Consider the following 17,408-nt stretch of genomic DNA (forward strand, 5'->3'; position numbering starts at 1 on the left):
TTCATGAGAGCATTTCTATTGCTAGAATGAAGAATTGGCAACATCTTAATTTAATATAATTTTTCCTTGGCTGGATGGACCGAGATGTTTTTACTTGTGTATATTTTGATACATTTTATAGGAATATCATGAATGCTTTATATTGTTTCTAGCATACATGTTAACTAGTACTGGAACACAGCTCCGTCTTTGAGGAAGTTTTGGTGAAATGAGGCCTGGTATTACTAGCTTGCCTGTTAGCTGGGGTTGTAGCCAGGGCCATATCACTGGAGACGATCATCAAGATTTTTTACTACTCTCTCAGAGAATCAGCTGTGTAAAATGTCTTCAGTGAAGTAATTACACATGGGACTAGCTTACCTGTAGTAAATTTTGTATCATTGACTGTTGATTTATATAAGATGTTATATGTATTCTCGTCTACAATTTGTCTTTCACATTGTGCTTTGAAATAGTTTCTATTATTATAAATTACACAGAGAATATATCCTTTTTATTGGTTGTAATGCATATATGAGAGTTTACAGATTAGTAGAGAAGGCAAACTCAGCAAGCACTTTCTACCATATAGATTCAACAATAGAAAATGCATGGAAATGATCCAATGAACTTTCCACCAACAGTAAAGACACAGCCAGCAGGGCTGAAAACAGATCAGATCACAACAGTTGCACCAGCCAATGATCACAACCTTGTGTATTTTGAGCTGTTAATAATTAGATTTGTATATCTCTAAATGTCTGCCCATCTTGTGATGGGGTGCAATGTAAGCAGCAGTATGGAGGTGTTACAAATGACTCTCCAGCATCATTCCAATGACTGTTCATTTATTTTGAAAGCAAGCAGTGAATGGCCTCCCTTGCTGCTATTAAATGAGGTAGATGTGCAACTTACTACCTAGTAAGTGCAACTTACTACCAAGGCAGCAGAGTTTTAATGCCTCTCTTTGCATATTATCATTTTTCCAGTGATAATTTCCTCTAATTCCTCCATAATATTAACGTCAGCCCATTAGCAGAAAAAGTGTGCTCGGTCTATAAATATCTGCCCTCTACCTTCATATATCTTGGAGAAAACATATTCCAGTAATGGAGACAATTGGTTACAGCTGACAGTAGCAGATTTCCATACACAATGTTTAGAATGCTTTGTCTGATTACTGTGAGTCCCTTCTAGGCACTGGCTCAAATTAGTACTAGAAAAGTACTAGAAAAGTACTAGACATATATTAAAAATGGAACAATGAAGATGTTTGCATAATTCTGGAAGAAATCTCCATATGCAGCATCTTGTTTTATTATGTTAAGTGTGCATTACCATGTTGCAAGTCCCACTGAACACCATGAGGTTTACCTACAAGTAAACATGTTGAGGACTGGGCTGCAAGTCAAGCAAATATAGTAGTAAAGACAGCTCTCTAGCTTTCCTAGTAATGAATGTTGGTACTTTGCTAAATAGGCCATAGATTTATATTGCCACGGAAGCAATAACATTTCTTCAATTAAAGCCAAACTTATTTCCCCTGGCAGCAAAAGGAACTTAAATAAATAACTGAAAGAGACTGAAAATGCAGACCTACTAACACTGAGCATCATATAATTTTTCTTTCAGAGTTGCATTACACTATGCCTTGCATACATTGAGTCCTCTTACCATTGCAGTCCTCTAGATTGGACAGGATAAGGAAGGTGGCATGGTATAGGCCAACCTCATCACATCTCAGAAGCCAAGCAGGGTCAGTACTTGGAAGGGAGATCACCAAGGAAGACTCTGCAGAGGAAAGCAATGGCAGACCTGTTTTTCATTTGCCTTGAAAGCCACTTGCTGGAGTTTCCATAAGTTGACTGCAGTTTGACAGCACTTTACACACAGAGATTGACCAGACAGTAAAAGAAAATAGTTATCATGTGAACTGTACCAAGATTAACTGTTGAATTTTCCATTTTTTGCCTGTTCTAGCAAAAACATGTTGCTGTCTGAACACAGTTTATTACAGCAGTGCAGAGAGTGGGAAAATATTTATAGGTCTTGTCTCTCTCCTGGTTCAGATGCTTTCCTGGACTAAAGATCATGTCACGGAGGAGCAGATAATGGATAAAATGGGTAAAGTGGATTCTCCATGCCGTTGTTTATGACATCTACACTTGGATATGGACTTGAAGAATTTTCTCTGCTTTTGGGGCATTTGCTTCAACTCCACAGAAACAGCCAATACTTCTGCCTACCAGCATGTCCATTTATGTATACATTGATGGCTAATTTCTCTGCATTACATGGGAAGTCGCTAACATGACTGGCTTCAGATATATTTCTATGTTCAATATGGTAAATGTTTATTTGTCCTTATTTTCTGTGTCATAATATGGTGAAAGTTTGGTTGTAGTTTATGAATACTTAACAGTAAGGACCCGATTCAAAAGGATGCATGCAGGCACTCTCACATACTTCTAGCCTGGCTTCACAGGTTGGCATTCGCTATCAATTGTAAAGGCCACAGCTGACTCTAGTGACTGGAGTAGGGTTGCTGCCACCACCTCCTGAGCAGCTGCTAGGAATTCAGCTGCCCTTTTCATCTTGGCCTGGGAATTACTTCTTGCATTGCCAAGAGGTAGTGGTTTTTTCCACTAAGGAAATGACCACACAAGTAGTGAAGGAGAATATATAGATTTTATTGAAATCTCTTAATTAATTCACAGAAAACCCCCAACAAGTTATAAACAGAGGATATATGCTTATACCCCTATACTGCTGTCAGGAGCCTGGAATGACCATGGATGGATCCCTAGAGCTGGCTAACTTGCACAACGCTTGCTCTGCAGTTCAGTCTGAGCTGAGGTTCATTGTTGGGGTGATTCCTAGGATTTATGAACATTTTAGGACACGTGATTTTACCTGGGTATTGGTTTACCCATAACTGGCCTTCGAGGGGAGTAATACATCCCAAGGCCAACTGATGTGTAGCGATAAGTAGTGGGTGTCCAATGTGGATAGTGATGCTAACTTTCCTATATGTCTGTGCCAGGTGCATAACTTTCACATATAAACAGCCTACTTTCAAATGCAATAACAAGGTCTTAATGATAAAATGAACAATAAGGGAGAAAAACGTCTTCAACCTGTGAAAGATTTTTATGCCTGGCCTGCAAGGCAACCAGGCACAAGATGGAGAAACTGATACACCAAACCTAACTCCTAAGATTTACAATAGTCTTCCACAGTGAAACCACACTTCCTACCTGCCATATGGGGCAGCTGACAGCTTAGAGGAGAAACAGGAGGAGGTAAATGATGGCTAAAGGCCTCTTTTTCAGCCTCTGGCTGATGCAGCTGCTACAGCTATTGCTGCCATTATTTCCTTATCCTTGTGGAAGCAATAAGGAAAATATTTTTGCATGTCTCCGCATTGGCATTTCAGAACAGGGCCCAGGCTAAGAAGTGAACCGGTTATTCTGGATCTCTCTGTCTGGGCTCTTCCTGACAGCAGCGAAGGGGCATTATGGGAATAACAATGGCTGAAATTTGTGTGAGAGAATTAATGAATAGAGAATGGACATAAAAAAAATCACAACATTCAGAGACCAGTAGGGGACATTTTAATCTCCCTGCATACTCTTACAGACTTGAAAGCCCCTGTTCTTAAAAATTTCAAAGGTTATTATTAAAATGCTGAATTAGAACTCATCAAGAAATTGAATACGACACAGCATCCTGGTTTAAACAGAGGCTTGGGTTTCCTTACTTACTACAATCTCTAACAGCTGTAATTAGCCCCTTTTTTGAAAATGTAATTTACTATTCTTAATATGTTTTATCATACTATAACCTTGTTCCAATATCAGTGAGATGGATTTTGCACTCACCTTATGCCACTCTCACGTTAATCTTCTCAGCTCAGCTCCCTTCCGATTTCCCACTATCTGCCATGGGGCTACAGCAAGCATCAGCATTTTCGCGCAGTAAACAAAACCTGGTTTTTAGCGGTTTCTGTTTACTGCGTGAAAACGCGGATGCTTGCTGCAGCCCTGGGGCAGATAGTGGAAAATCAGAAGGAAGCCGCGCTGAGAAGATGACCATGAGAGTGGCGTAAGGTGAGTGCAAAATCAGTCTGAATCTTCACTAAAACTATTTGTCATACTTCATCATTTTGTTTATCTTTTTGAGCCTCTGACCTTTCTCACCATCCATTATGTGTAACTGCTAATTTTGTTATGATGGCATTTATCCTGAACCGTTTTACTTTCATTCCTCCATTTCCTCCTTATATTGAGGTTGATTCCACACTAACCTTACTGCGCTCCAGGCTTCCAATTCTCTCCGGACCAAGCTAACGATTTTGCACCAACTGCTCCGCGCCACCATTTTGCGCTGGGAAAACCCATAATTTGTCATGCTGCAGTGTAAACCTGAAAAAACAGGCATGGAGCAGCTGGTTTGAAATTGCTAGTTTGCTCTGGAGAGAAACGGAAGCCTGGCACGGAGCAAGGTTAGTGTGAAATCAGCCTGAGAATTTACACAGGATTCGTGGGGGATTCACACCAAACCTCTCTGCCTTGGTTCCTCTGCCTTTAGCCATCCTCATATAAAGGATTCCCAATATGATTTCCCTTCACATATCTATCTTGAAGAGATCAGCTTTGACTTACAAAAGCTCATACTGAAAAACATATTGTTAGTCTTTAAAGTGGCATTTACCAAGCTTTTTGCAGACTTGTTTGGAATGCTAGTTGCCATTTATTCTAGATGTATTAGTAATAGATCTGAATGGCCATTTTTGTGTGCCCTCAAAAGTTTCTTTTTTGTCTATAAGAATAGCTGGACTAATAATAGAAACAGGTGCAGCTGAAACCAGAACCCTTTTTACTAGCACAAGGTTCATTTCATTGAATTGAATTTGCCTTGGTAGACCAATCTAAATCCAGAGCTAGAACGGCATACTCATTCCAACCATTAGCAGCTGTGGGATTCATAATGTTTTAAATTACAATGACAATTTAAAAATAAAGATTATATTCAGTGCAATTCTTACCTCTATTAAAGGGTTTTGTCATTTGTTGGGAATCAAAAAGTAATTATGCCTGTTTCTGAAGATAAAATGCCTTGAAATTCCTTGGGGCTCACCAGGAAAATTGGCTAAAACATGATCATTAGTAAAAGGAGAAAACGAGAGATACTTTTTGTTAAACTGAAAGCTATTAATGAATGCAATATGTCTACATCATGTTCGGTCCTTTCTTTAAGGACTATTAAAACATCAAAATGATCAAATTGGATATCTATAAACCGTAGCAGGGTTCTGGGGAACCTTGTCTGACTAATGTATTGGTTGTGCTGCCATTTTATGAGTAGCAGGGGAGGGGAACTGTGTGAGACACATCAAATGATGATTATCTCAATTGTTGCTCTTAAAAATAATAAAAAATGAGTTCTTGCATAGTCAAAGAATAAGGCAGATTGCATATATCTATCATAGCTAAAACAGCTTGAGGATAAGTGTATTTGGCATTAGAGAAGTAACTACATTAGAGAAGTATCTACCTTATGTATCCAGGTATTTTTAAAATGCTGCCCCATACGTTAGACTTGGACAACTTAGACAAAACATCCCTTTGGCTGAGTTGCTAAGATGCAATGGGTAGGAATAGGTTTATTTATTTATTTATTTATTTATTTCATTTATATCCCGCCCTCCCCCACCTTGGCAGGCTCAGGGCGGCTAACAGCAATCCATAAAACACACCATAATAAATAAAACATCAGAATTACATTATAGAACAATAAAACATTAAAACATTAAATTAAAAACCAGTCTAGTAGATACAATTATACTGCGGTATAGATCTTTGGACCGCATTGGCGGATCTTTAATTACCATTTTTCTTAGCAGTCCGAATATGCTGATTTAAAAAGGATGGTCTTGCAGGCCCTGCGGAACTGTTCAAGGCTCCGCAGGGCCCGCACCTCCTCGGGGAGTCGGTTCCATAGGGTAGGGGCCGCGATCGAAAAGGCCCGTATTCTGGTGCTCTGATATTTAACTTCCTTCGGCCCAGGGATAGTCATTAAGTTTTTCCCCGTTGACCTCAGTGCTCTCTGGGGTTCATATGGGGAAAGACGGTCCCTCAGGTAGGCAGGTCCTCGGCCATATAAGGCTTTAAAGGTAACGACCAACACTTTGTACTGGACCCGGTATATAATCGGCAGCCAGTGCAGTTCACGTAGTCCCGGCCATATATGCTCCCGTTTCGGGAGTCCCAACAACAGCCTGGCCGCCGCGTTCTGCACTAGCTGCAACTTCCGGGTCCGGCACAGAGGTAGCCCCAAGTAGAGGGCGTTACAGTAGTCTAGTCTTGAGGTGACCGTTGCGTGGATCACTGTTGCGAGGTCCCGGCGCTCAAGGAAAGGGGCCAACTGCCTTGCCCGCCTCAGATGGAAGAATGCTGACTTGGCAGTGGCTGCTATCTGGGCCTCCATCGATAATGAAGGCTCCAGTAAAACACCCAGACTCTTTACCTGGCGCGCTGCTTTCAATGGTGCACCATCGAAGGCCGGGAGAGCTATTTCCCTTCCCAGAGCGCCGCGACCCACGCATAGGACCTCTGTCTTCGCTGGGTTCAACTTCAGCCCACTCAGCCTGAGCCATGTCGCTACAGCCTGTAATGCCCGGTCGAGATTCCCTGGAGCGGGGTCGGGCCATCCATCCATTAGTAGATAGAGCTGGGTGTCATCTGCATATTGATGACAACCCAGCCCAAACCGCCGGGCAATCTGGGCAAGGGGGCGCATATAGATGTTAAACAGCATCGGGGAGAGAACTGCTCCCTGGGGCACCCCACAATCCAGTGTGCGCCTCCGGGACCGCTCGCTCCCGATAGCCACCCTCTGTCCCCGACCTAGGAGAAAGGAGGAAAGCCATTGCAAGGCCAACCCCTCGACCCCAATGTCGGCGAGGCGGCGCGTCAGTAGCCGATGGTCGACTGTATCAAATGCAGCCGACAGATCTAACAGCATCAGTACCGCAACGCCGCCCCGATCCAGTTGCCGTTGGAGGTCATCTACTAAGGCGACCAGCACCGTCTCCGTCCCATGGCCCGGCCGGAAACCAGACTGACATGGGTCTAAGACAGAAGCGTCATCCAGAAACCCCTGTAGCTGCAACGCCACGGCCCTCTCAATAATTTTACCTAAGAACGGTAAATTGGACACCGGCCGGTAGTTCGCCAAATCGGCCGGGTCTGCTGTAGCTTTTTTCAGGAGAGGGCGGACCAAAGCCTCTTTCAGAGGTGTTGGAAAATGCCCCTCTAAAAGGGATCTATTTATGATGTCCCGTAAAGGGCATCTAAGCTCCCCTTGGCAAGATTTAATCAGCCAGGAGGGGCAAGGGTCCAGATCACATGTTGTCGGGCGAGCAGCAGAGAGGATTCTGTCGACTTCCTCCAGGCTGAGTGGGTCGAAGTGGTCCAGCACTAAACCTGAAGACAGGCACGGAGCCTCAATTTCACTCACTGTATCTAATGTGGTAGGCAGGTCTTGGCGGAGCAGCGAGATTTTATCTGCAAAGTATTTCGCAAATGCCTCACAGCCTATTCCTAATTCTCTAACATTTGGTTTGCCTTGTGGCAACGTTGTAAGATCCCCAATTATTCTAAATAATTGTGCTGGGCGCGAGTTTGCAGATGCAATCTTGGTTGCAAAGTAATCTTTCTTTGCAGCCTTGACTGCCACCTCATAAGACTTCATAAACGTTCTATAGGATGTTCTCGTTGCTTCGTCCCGAGTATGCCTCCACTGCCTCTCTAGTCGTCTGAGCCCTTGTTTCAGCTGGCGTAACTCCAAGGTATACCATGGAGCCAGCTTCGTGCGAGGGCGCAGAGGGCGCCGGGGTGCAATTTCGTCGATAGCCCTGGACAGCTGGCCCTGCCAGATTTCCACCAGGTCATCGAGGGAATTGCCAGTGGGCCAGGGATCCCTTAGGGCCGTTTGGAACCGTTCCGGGTCCATCAAGCCCTGAGGGCGAGCCAAAATAGGCTCTCCGCCCATACAGGGTTGGGGCGGCATCCCCACACGGGCCTTAAGGGCTAGGTGATCCGACCATGGTACCGCTTCTCCGGCGATATCGTTCACCAAAATCCCGGCTGCAAAGATCAGGTCTAATGTATGCCCGGCCTGATGCGTGGGAGTCGTGACAAATTGAGAGAGTCCCAGTGTCGCCATGGACGACACTAGGTCCATCGCCTGAGTGGAGGCCGTGTCGTCGGCATGGACGTTGAAGTCACCCAGGACCATAAGCCTCGGGTACTCCAACGCCCAGCCCGCCACTGCCTCCAATAGTGATGGTAAGGCGTTAGCTGGTGCGTTGGGCGGACGGTACACCAGCCAAACCGCCAACCCCTCTCCAACATCCCATGCCAGACCGGTGCATTCAATCCCATCAATCTTTGGATCCGGGAGAGCCCGAAAGGAGTAATCCTCCCGTATGAGTAGTGCTACCCCTCCCCCCCGCCCGCTCATCCGTGATTGGTGAAAGACCGAGTATCCCGGGGGGGACATCTGGGAGAGGGCTACTGTCTCCCCGTCCCTCACCCAGGTCTCGGTCACGCAAGCCAGGTCCATGTTCTGCCGTAGCAGAAACTCCCTAAGGGTTGCGGTCTTATTATTTATGGACCTGGCATTCTGTCGACTGGGTTAACCCCAGCCTCTACCAATGATGGCTTATCAAATGGGTCACTACTAGGGATGGGTACAGAACATGAAAATGGTGGTTTACTTTGTTTCATGGTTTGTTGGTTTGCCAGATCCGGTGGTTCATTTCATGTTTTTTTATTTTCTGAATGAATCATGGTTCTTTGTTTCATTTGGTTCAGGAAGGCATGAAATGGCCCATGAGAGTGCTAGAAAGTGCCAGCATGCTGTGATGTGCCCAGCATGATGATGTCACCTGGGAATGGCATCATCTCACTAGGCATGTTTACTGGGGTGACATGCCTGGCATGATAACATCACTTTTGAGTGATGTCATCACACCGGGCATATCGTGTTGTGTGAGGAGGATCTCCCACTGATAACAACAGAGATGGACCACCCCAAAAACAAGATGCTTCTTTTTGCAAGCCGGGCATAGTGCGAGAAACCGAACTGATTCATAATGAACCAAGAATCGGCTATTTTTGGCATGAATCACAATTCATGCTTTGATTCGTGCCCATCCCTAGCCAGACCAGTGAGAGCTGCTGAAGGTGGAGGGAGTTGGGTCCTTACTGGTCAGTGTCAGAAGATGGTAATGGAGCTGCCAGGCCAGGTTGGCAGCCATGATAGATACACAGCCACTGAGTTGCTAGGATGCCACCTGTGACCACCCTGTATCCTGCAGTCCTCTCAATAGTAGTATTCTTGCACAGTGCTGCATCTGTGGCCCTCTATGCTGTTTAAACAGAGGTAATATGCTGCATAGCTGAATTGGAGTGGCCTCTACCCCAGCATTCTACTGACTGAACCCAAGGGGCCTTCTAAATGCAGTTATTACATATAAGACACCAGGGAAACATAATAAAATAACTTTTATTCACTACAAGATTAGGAGAAATAAGGAAGCTATTTACAGATAACACATGAGTTTTGCTGGGCACAAGTGAGATCTGAGCCATGCAGGACTTAATGCAGTTTCTCAGGGTCTGTAAAATGGAGATGTTCCACCAGGCCTATAGGTTGAGGCAGTAGAGATCTATTTGTACTGGTCTCTCCCCCCATCCCTTTGTTGCCCTATTTTATTCTGACTTGTTTTCTGTCCACCCGCTTTCTTTAGTATCATTTACTGTCTACTTCTGCACATATATGAAGCCTATCTGGGAGCAGATTTATCATCTTATACTATTGACTGCCATCTGATCGTGTAGTAATCATTTATGTTAAATTGGGTTGTGGGTTTAGTGATTGTTATATTTATGTTTTTAAATATTGTATGTACTATTTTATTGTACTGTTATAATTTGCCCTGAGTCTTGCTGGTCTGGGGAAGATGAGCTAGAAATCAAATAAATCAATACATACAGTTATATTGTTTCAGATGCTAATTCTTGAGGTAAAGTCTGGCTGTCCTTCAGCTTCAAGACTTTCACAGTGTAATGATGAGCTCCTCTCAGAACTACAGATTGTTAACTAGTTTCCCTTAGAAACTGGGTCCTGAGACAACTTCCTAACACACACTCTGCTAGCCTGCTTGATCATAAAAGACAGACTGTAGGACATCCAAAGTCTCCTGAGAAAGAATCATTAGCCTATCCCTCTGTAAGCACAAACCCTTTTCCCAAACATTCACTGATTTAGCCCACTTGTACTCAAAACAGATGCTGAGACCTAGAAAGTCACCTAGTCTTCTAACTAACACTCTGGAGACAAACCCCGTCCCCCTACCTGATCTTTCTCTCTCTTCCCTCTCATCTGGCTTTATCAGCTATCCATTGGCTCTGACTGGATGCTACTTTTGACTCTCCCCACCCCCCCACAGCAGGAATACAGCAGATTTTTAAATTTAAGTTATTTAATCTGCCTTTTTTACTGAGACTCAAGGCAAATTGCACAGTTCAGGGGTGGCCAATGGTAGCTCTCCAGCTGTTTTTTGCCTGCAACTCCCATCAGCCCCAGCCATTAGCCATGCTGGCTGGGGCTGATGGGAGTTGTAGGCAAAAAACAGCTGGAGAGCTACTGTTGGCCACTCCTAGATAAGTCAATTCTGGGGACTGAACCTGGGATCTTCTACATTATGCCAAGTAGATGTTTGACTACTGAGCTGTGGCCCCGCCCCAGAGCTCTGGCATGCTGAGATGATATGACCAAAACCTGGAAAATCTGGTGAACAATCACAAATACTAAAAGCTCAGTTCACTTCTATTGGAAAGCTCAGATGGAAGAAAGACTAAAAGAGAGAAAAGGTAAACCCCAACCCTCAAAAGAGGACTGCTGAAACAAATAGGCATAGGGCAGATATGCAGAGATTTCAGGAAAGGGTAAGGGGTGATGTGGAATGCAGAAGGCTGAGTGAAAGAGGGACAAACAGGCAGTGCTATGAAGGAAAAAGCTGGGTCTGGAAAGCAGTTTTAGGAACAGAAAGAAAAAGAAGAAGAAGATATTGAATTTATATCCCGCCCTCCACTCCAAAGAGTCTCAGAGTGGCTCACAATCTCCTTTTACCTTCCTCCCCCACAACAGATACCCTGTGAGGTGGGTGGGGCTGGAGAGGGCTCTCACAGCAGCAACCCTTTCAAGGACAACCTTTGCCAGAGGTATGGCTGACCCAAGACCATGCTAGCACATGCAAGTGGGGGAGTGGGGAATCAAACCGGGCTCTTCCAGATAAGAGTCTGCGCACTTAACCACTACACCAAACTGGCTCTCCAGTGTTACGTACTGTTGCACCATGGGACAGAAAAACAAGGCATAACCTTCTGCCCTGTGGGCTGAAGAACTGTAGAGACAGTGTGTGTAAGGGGAAAGAGTGAATTTCAATACAATCAGCCAACTTTAAACATATGAACATATGAAGCTGCCTTATACTGAATCAGACCCTTGGTCCATCAAAGTCAGTATTGTCTTCTCAGACTGGCAGCAGCTCTCCAGGGTCTCAAGCTGAGGTTTTTCACACCTATTTGCCTGGACCCTTTTTTGGAGATGTCGGGGATTGAACCTGGGACCTTCTGCTTCCCAAGCAGATTCTCTACCAGTGAGCCACTGTCCCTCCCCTAAATTATCTTATAGCAACTTTGGGCTGCACACCACAGCTATATGATTAATTTGTACCAATAAATCCCTTCCACTTTGGTTATTTTCACTATTCTGCTTAGGTAGCATCCTTTTGCAAGGGGTGATAAAGTTTAAAGGAACATTAATGGCATTCTGTTTTGCATGTGATGCTTCTCCACAGGTGCCCTATTTAATTGTTCACAGCTTTGAAAGCAATGAACTGTGTATTCAAAGCTGCACTCTTGCACTTTGTGTACATAGTTACTCTTCAACCATCTCCTTTTCCCTCTCCCCTGGTCTCATAGCTTCTAGATGCTATAAGATAATTGCTGCCAGGGTACAGTAATCAACTTGTCAGCAAGCACATTCTTTTTATTTAGGCTTCATCTACTCCCATTTTTGCTGGCAATTTCACTGTCATCCCTTTCACCTCTCACCTCTGGTTCTGGCAGTCAGGGAACTAGGAAAAATATCTGGGGAAATGGAGAGAAGCAAATTAGTTTATGTGTCTTGCTCATGTAAACTGTTGAAACTTAAGCAATATCACTATATCATGAAGCAGTTGCAATTCCAGTCATGGCAGCCAGTCTGTCAGTAATATACTGCCAGCATTGGAAGGATTGTACTTAGTTGCAAGGGGTGTGTGTATATCCTTGGCCTTTGTTGAGAAATTCTATCTAGACATAAGTATGGGGCAGTTGTAATACTGTGAGCTCCTTTGCTCTGTTAGTTATCATAATATTGGTGTGGATCTGGGCCTTATAATTATGGCTTATCTAGTTAGTAGTTGACATATAATCAGTGGCTTAATCAAGGGTACCGGTTGGGCCTTTGGATCACCCGTAGCTACAACTGATCGTAGGTCTACAGAAGAGTGGGCAACCCTAACCAAGGGCTTGAATGCTCCTTAATTGCCTGATATCTGTGTCCCTCCCCTCAAAATTTGGAAAAGAGCAGGAGACAGTGCTGGAAGCTGTTGATGACTTGGTTTTGGACATATACACAGGGCTGGGAATGTTCAGCTTGACAGACCAAGGCTTCCTTAGAATGCAGTTGCTATTTGGGAATATAATACATTATTAGCTGGTGCACCATATTCTTCAGGAAGTCTGTTTACTTCCAAACTAAAGCAAGAATCACTCCTATAGTAGACTAACAAGGCTTTGCCCTAGAATTGTTTCCTTCCACTCGTTCTCCTTGTTTGCAAATAAAGAGTTATTACAAAGATACCATCCATCTCCCTCTCCTCTAATCCCTGGAAAACTAACCTGCTAAACTTAAATTCAGAGAAGTGCAGAATGCATAACTATATGATTGATTATGAGGAGTTTGTGACATCGTTGAGGCACAGTGGGATGTCATGGGAATGTTCTTTTCCCTGATGGGGAGCTTCCAGAAAGTGGCAATCAGCAATTTCTAGAACAAGACACTTCAGATGATTAATCTATGCAATTAAGCATTTTAATTCCCCTCTCCCATTGTCTCTTAGGTCCCTTCCTATGTTATACAAATGGTGTGCAGTGTGGTAGACCCAGGCATGGTGTGTGTGTGTCAAGGGCAATGGGTGCATTTTTCCAGAGTCCCTGGCTGCAACTTATTGCCTTGATGTGATTATCCTATTTAGTATTTATGTCGTTTCAGAAATAGAATGTAATCTTTTCTTTCATAACTCATGAGATTGTGTTATGGAATGGAATTATGGGGTGGTGACTAGGGTTGCCAACAGATGCTGACACTCTAGTAGGAGAATTAGGGAGGCATGAACAAGCAATTTGGCATCACACCAATGCATAACATCACTTCTGGTGCAAACCTGATATTTTTGTGCCAAGACTGGTGCTCTAGGATTCAGTGAAAACCATAGAATTGGGGTGAATCTTATAACATGCCCTGATGCGATGACATCACTTCCACTTCTATCACTTCTGGTTTCATGCCAGAGATGATGTTGTGTATTAGTGCTGAATTCTCCCCTACCACTTCCCCCATTTCCCTGTCAAGTAGCAGTAGGGAAAAAGAATTCAATTTCAGGAGGTCTTCCACTGTAGCAGGACACCTGGCTAGCCTGGTGGAGGACCATGTTACAAGTTCATACTAAACCAAGTGAAATGATACTTGGGAGTACAAAAGGGTTTCCTGGCACTGCTCAGAGTGATGATGGGAGAAAATAAAATTAAAAACATGGCCATTGGGCAATGGTATGACATCACTTCCGGGAAAACTCCTCTCCAGGAATTGGTTCATTTTCTCAGCTAAAACCAGACTGACACATGGTATGGTTTTCTATAGGGTTTCAGCCAGTTCCTAAAAAGGTGTGTCATCACTTCCAAGATTCCTGAAAGTGGTCACACCACTGGCTGATGGCCAACCCTATTGCTCCTCCCCTTCATCTTCTGCTGGCTGCTGAGCTTAGCAGCCCTAGGCTATCATTGCCATAGAGACGTTTTAAATTTTGCTCCATCTTTATAAGCCTACAGCTGATTCTAATGACTTGTCCCTGATCCTCAAAAATCTATGACTCATCTTTCTGGTCCCTTGCTCTGACCATTTGCTGTAAAATGAATTCATTGTCAACAAAATTATCTCTATACAAACTGCGTATAAAACACAATATGAATAAGTCTGTAAAATCAACAGGGAAGAATGTAAATTGACAAAAATATACAAGCAGTAGGGACTGTCACTCATCCTCGTGAGTGCCTGCTTTTTCACTTGTGGCTTCCACTAGTCCTTTGGTGATTCCTTTGGCACCTGTACATCTCCCTCAGAGCCCAATGGCATGATACACCTTTCTTATATATTCCCTTACAGAAGGTTAACAGGTAGTCTGGGAGATTCATGCTTCACAGACTTGCATGGGCCCAATTTGAACTGGGAACGTGGTTTGCAGGGAAGGGGAGCTTAGCCTTCCCTGCATGTCATTTTTCTGAGCTGATATAGCCTTGGGGAATGCGTTTGGTCTGTTGGAGAAAATCAGTGACCGATTTCGCACTCACCTTATGCTGCTCTCACGTTTGTCTTCTCAGCGCAGCTTCCTTCTGATTTCCCACTATCTGCCCTGGGGCTGCAGCAAGGATCGGTGTTTTCACACAGCAAACAGAAACCGGTTTTTAGCGGTTTCTGTTTGCAGCGTGAAAACACCGATCTTTGCTGCAGCTCCAGGGTAGATATTGGGAAACTGGAAGGAAGCCGTGCTGAGAAGACGAATGTGAGAGCGGTGTAAGGAGAGTGCAAAATCGTTCAACGTGTACTGTTGGAATACATGTTAACTTTCTTAAACAGGGCAAACTAGTAGCTCTCTGGGGCTATTTGAGGTTGGGAAAATGGTAAAAGGGGAAGGCAGGTCCCCTCTCCCTATTCACCGTGGTCCTAACATGAATCGAACCCAGCAACACCTGGGGAGCACTACACTTCCAGACCAGTTCCGATGACAGGACCTGAGATGCAGCTGGGGGAAGTGTGTCATGTAATTCAGCTCTAAGGGGATGCTTATTTTGTGTTTGGGACCTTCTCAGTCAGCCCAACTTACATATCTGAAAGATTTAATTATTACTTGAGATATTCTGGGACTGCTTCTAGAAATGTGGCTCACTAAAGATCAGAGCAATATTTAATTTCCCCTCCCCCAAGTTTCCTGGGATTGTAACGCTTTTTCCAGCCCTGTTGAACTGTCTGGATGAACCTTTTGTGGTGAATATGGATGATCATCCATGTGTTATAAGTTTGTTACACATGACTAGCTGTCATGAATACAACTGGATGAGGGCCAAGGACATGAGAGAAGTAATCAAAGTACAGAATATAATATTTATGGAGGAATCCTGTCATCTTTCTGATATATGCTGGAGAGACGTCAACTTGAATTGTGATCAAGAGGTACAGTTTTTAAATAAAGAGCCTTCCTGTGATCGGAACAGAGACACAGGCATTGCATCTTCACTATGTACAATTAATTAAACATTATATATGGCCAGAAATGTCTCAGAAAATTTCTGTTGTCTTCAGAAAAAGAAGGGTAAGGGAGAGGAACAGAGACAGTCTTGATTGGGCTTCCGGGTCAGAGATGGACAACGAGGGTGGCTATAAAAGGTACATGAAGTTGCCATATATTGAGTTAGACAATGGGTCTATCAGAGATAGCATTGTCTATTCATACTGGTAGCAGGTCTCCAGGGTCACAGGTAGATGTCTTTCACATCACCCGCTACCTATCCTTTCAACTAAAGATGTCACAGAAACCTCCCACAAATGAACAAGCTAAAAGGGAGCTGAAACTAGCAAACTGATAGACAGGAATGAATTATTAATTTTTGGAATTTATTTCCACAAAATCCCACTAGCATTAGTCAAAAGATAATATGATGGCCACTGATAAAGTATCCTTAATAGAGATTTAAATCAATGCATAAGTCAAAAACCAGCCAGGGCTCAGTGACAGTGAGGGCTCCTCAGAGGAGGAGGGGTCTTGTGTAGTCAGCCCACAGTCAACGACAGCCAACCAGCAAGGGAATGAGATTCAGGAATTTCTTGATGTACAGCTGTGAGTTGTTGCAAAGTCACCTCATTCCTCAAACTTTGACCTAGGCGGCTTTTCTCCAGGGCCCCAGCAGCCTTGGAATGATGCAGGAGGAGGCTCAGAAAAGGCTTACAGGATAGGCAATAGATGGCACGCATCTTAGCCCAGCATCAGCTGTCTCCTAACAGTGGGGATGAGTCATCACAGGAGCTTCACTGAGAAGCTGGCTGCATGCATGTAATTTTGGCCAGTGGCTATGAAGATTCAAGAGGGGAGCTTGTGGGCATGGACACAATGTGCTTGTTAGATGTGGAACTTGCCAACACCGACTTGATTCAGCCTTGGTAAACCTGACTCCTGAACTGTTTGGAACACTGAGCTTCTGAAACTCCCTCTGGCCTTATTTCTATTGTCACGTTGGTAGATGATGTAGCCTGACACCAAAAGCCTGTTCCAGAAGCAGCCTGACTCCAAAAGCAGGATAGACTTTGATGACTACCCATTATGCTTAGAAATGCAATATCCTTCTTCAGACATTGTTTACCTCTGGTTATCCAGTGCAAAATACAACCAATGGGACCTGCATATTGTCAGATGATGACTTCCCCATGGAATCTCTTCAGAACTGGAAAACTGAATTTATTTGTCATTTATTTGCTATATCTGTCTTTCTCTCTGGAGCTCACAGTAATATGTAGCCTCCTTTGTTGTAGAAGATCTTTAATCACAAATGCTTGATCATACCTCAGTTTACAACACTTGACTTTACAGTATGGTTTTCTCAGACTTTTTTTGGTAGAAAAAGTCCAGCAGGAAATAATTTGCATATTAGGCCCCACCCCCTGATGGCACCATTGTTTTGCACAGGGCTTTTTTGTAGAAAAAGCTCAGTAGGAACTCATTTACAAATTAGGCAACACCCCTTGATGCCAAGCCAGCTGGAACTGCGTTCCTGCTCAAAAAAACAAACAGAGAAAAACAAACCTGATTTTCTTAACCATAGAGTCCTTCTTCCCAAATTTCTCAGAGATGGGAGAAAACCCAATGCACAAAGGCAGCTAAAGAAATAACATGTTTTTGGCCTTTGACTTTGTATTTCTTTATTTAATTGGGATGAAATTTTCATAGCTTATGCCTTTCTTCAATTCTGTCATTGAAACCA

This window comes from Heteronotia binoei, chromosome 5 (genome assembly GCF_032191835.1).
Source record: "Heteronotia binoei isolate CCM8104 ecotype False Entrance Well chromosome 5, APGP_CSIRO_Hbin_v1, whole genome shotgun sequence".
Lineage (NCBI taxonomy): Eukaryota > Metazoa > Chordata > Lepidosauria > Squamata > Gekkonidae > Heteronotia > Heteronotia binoei.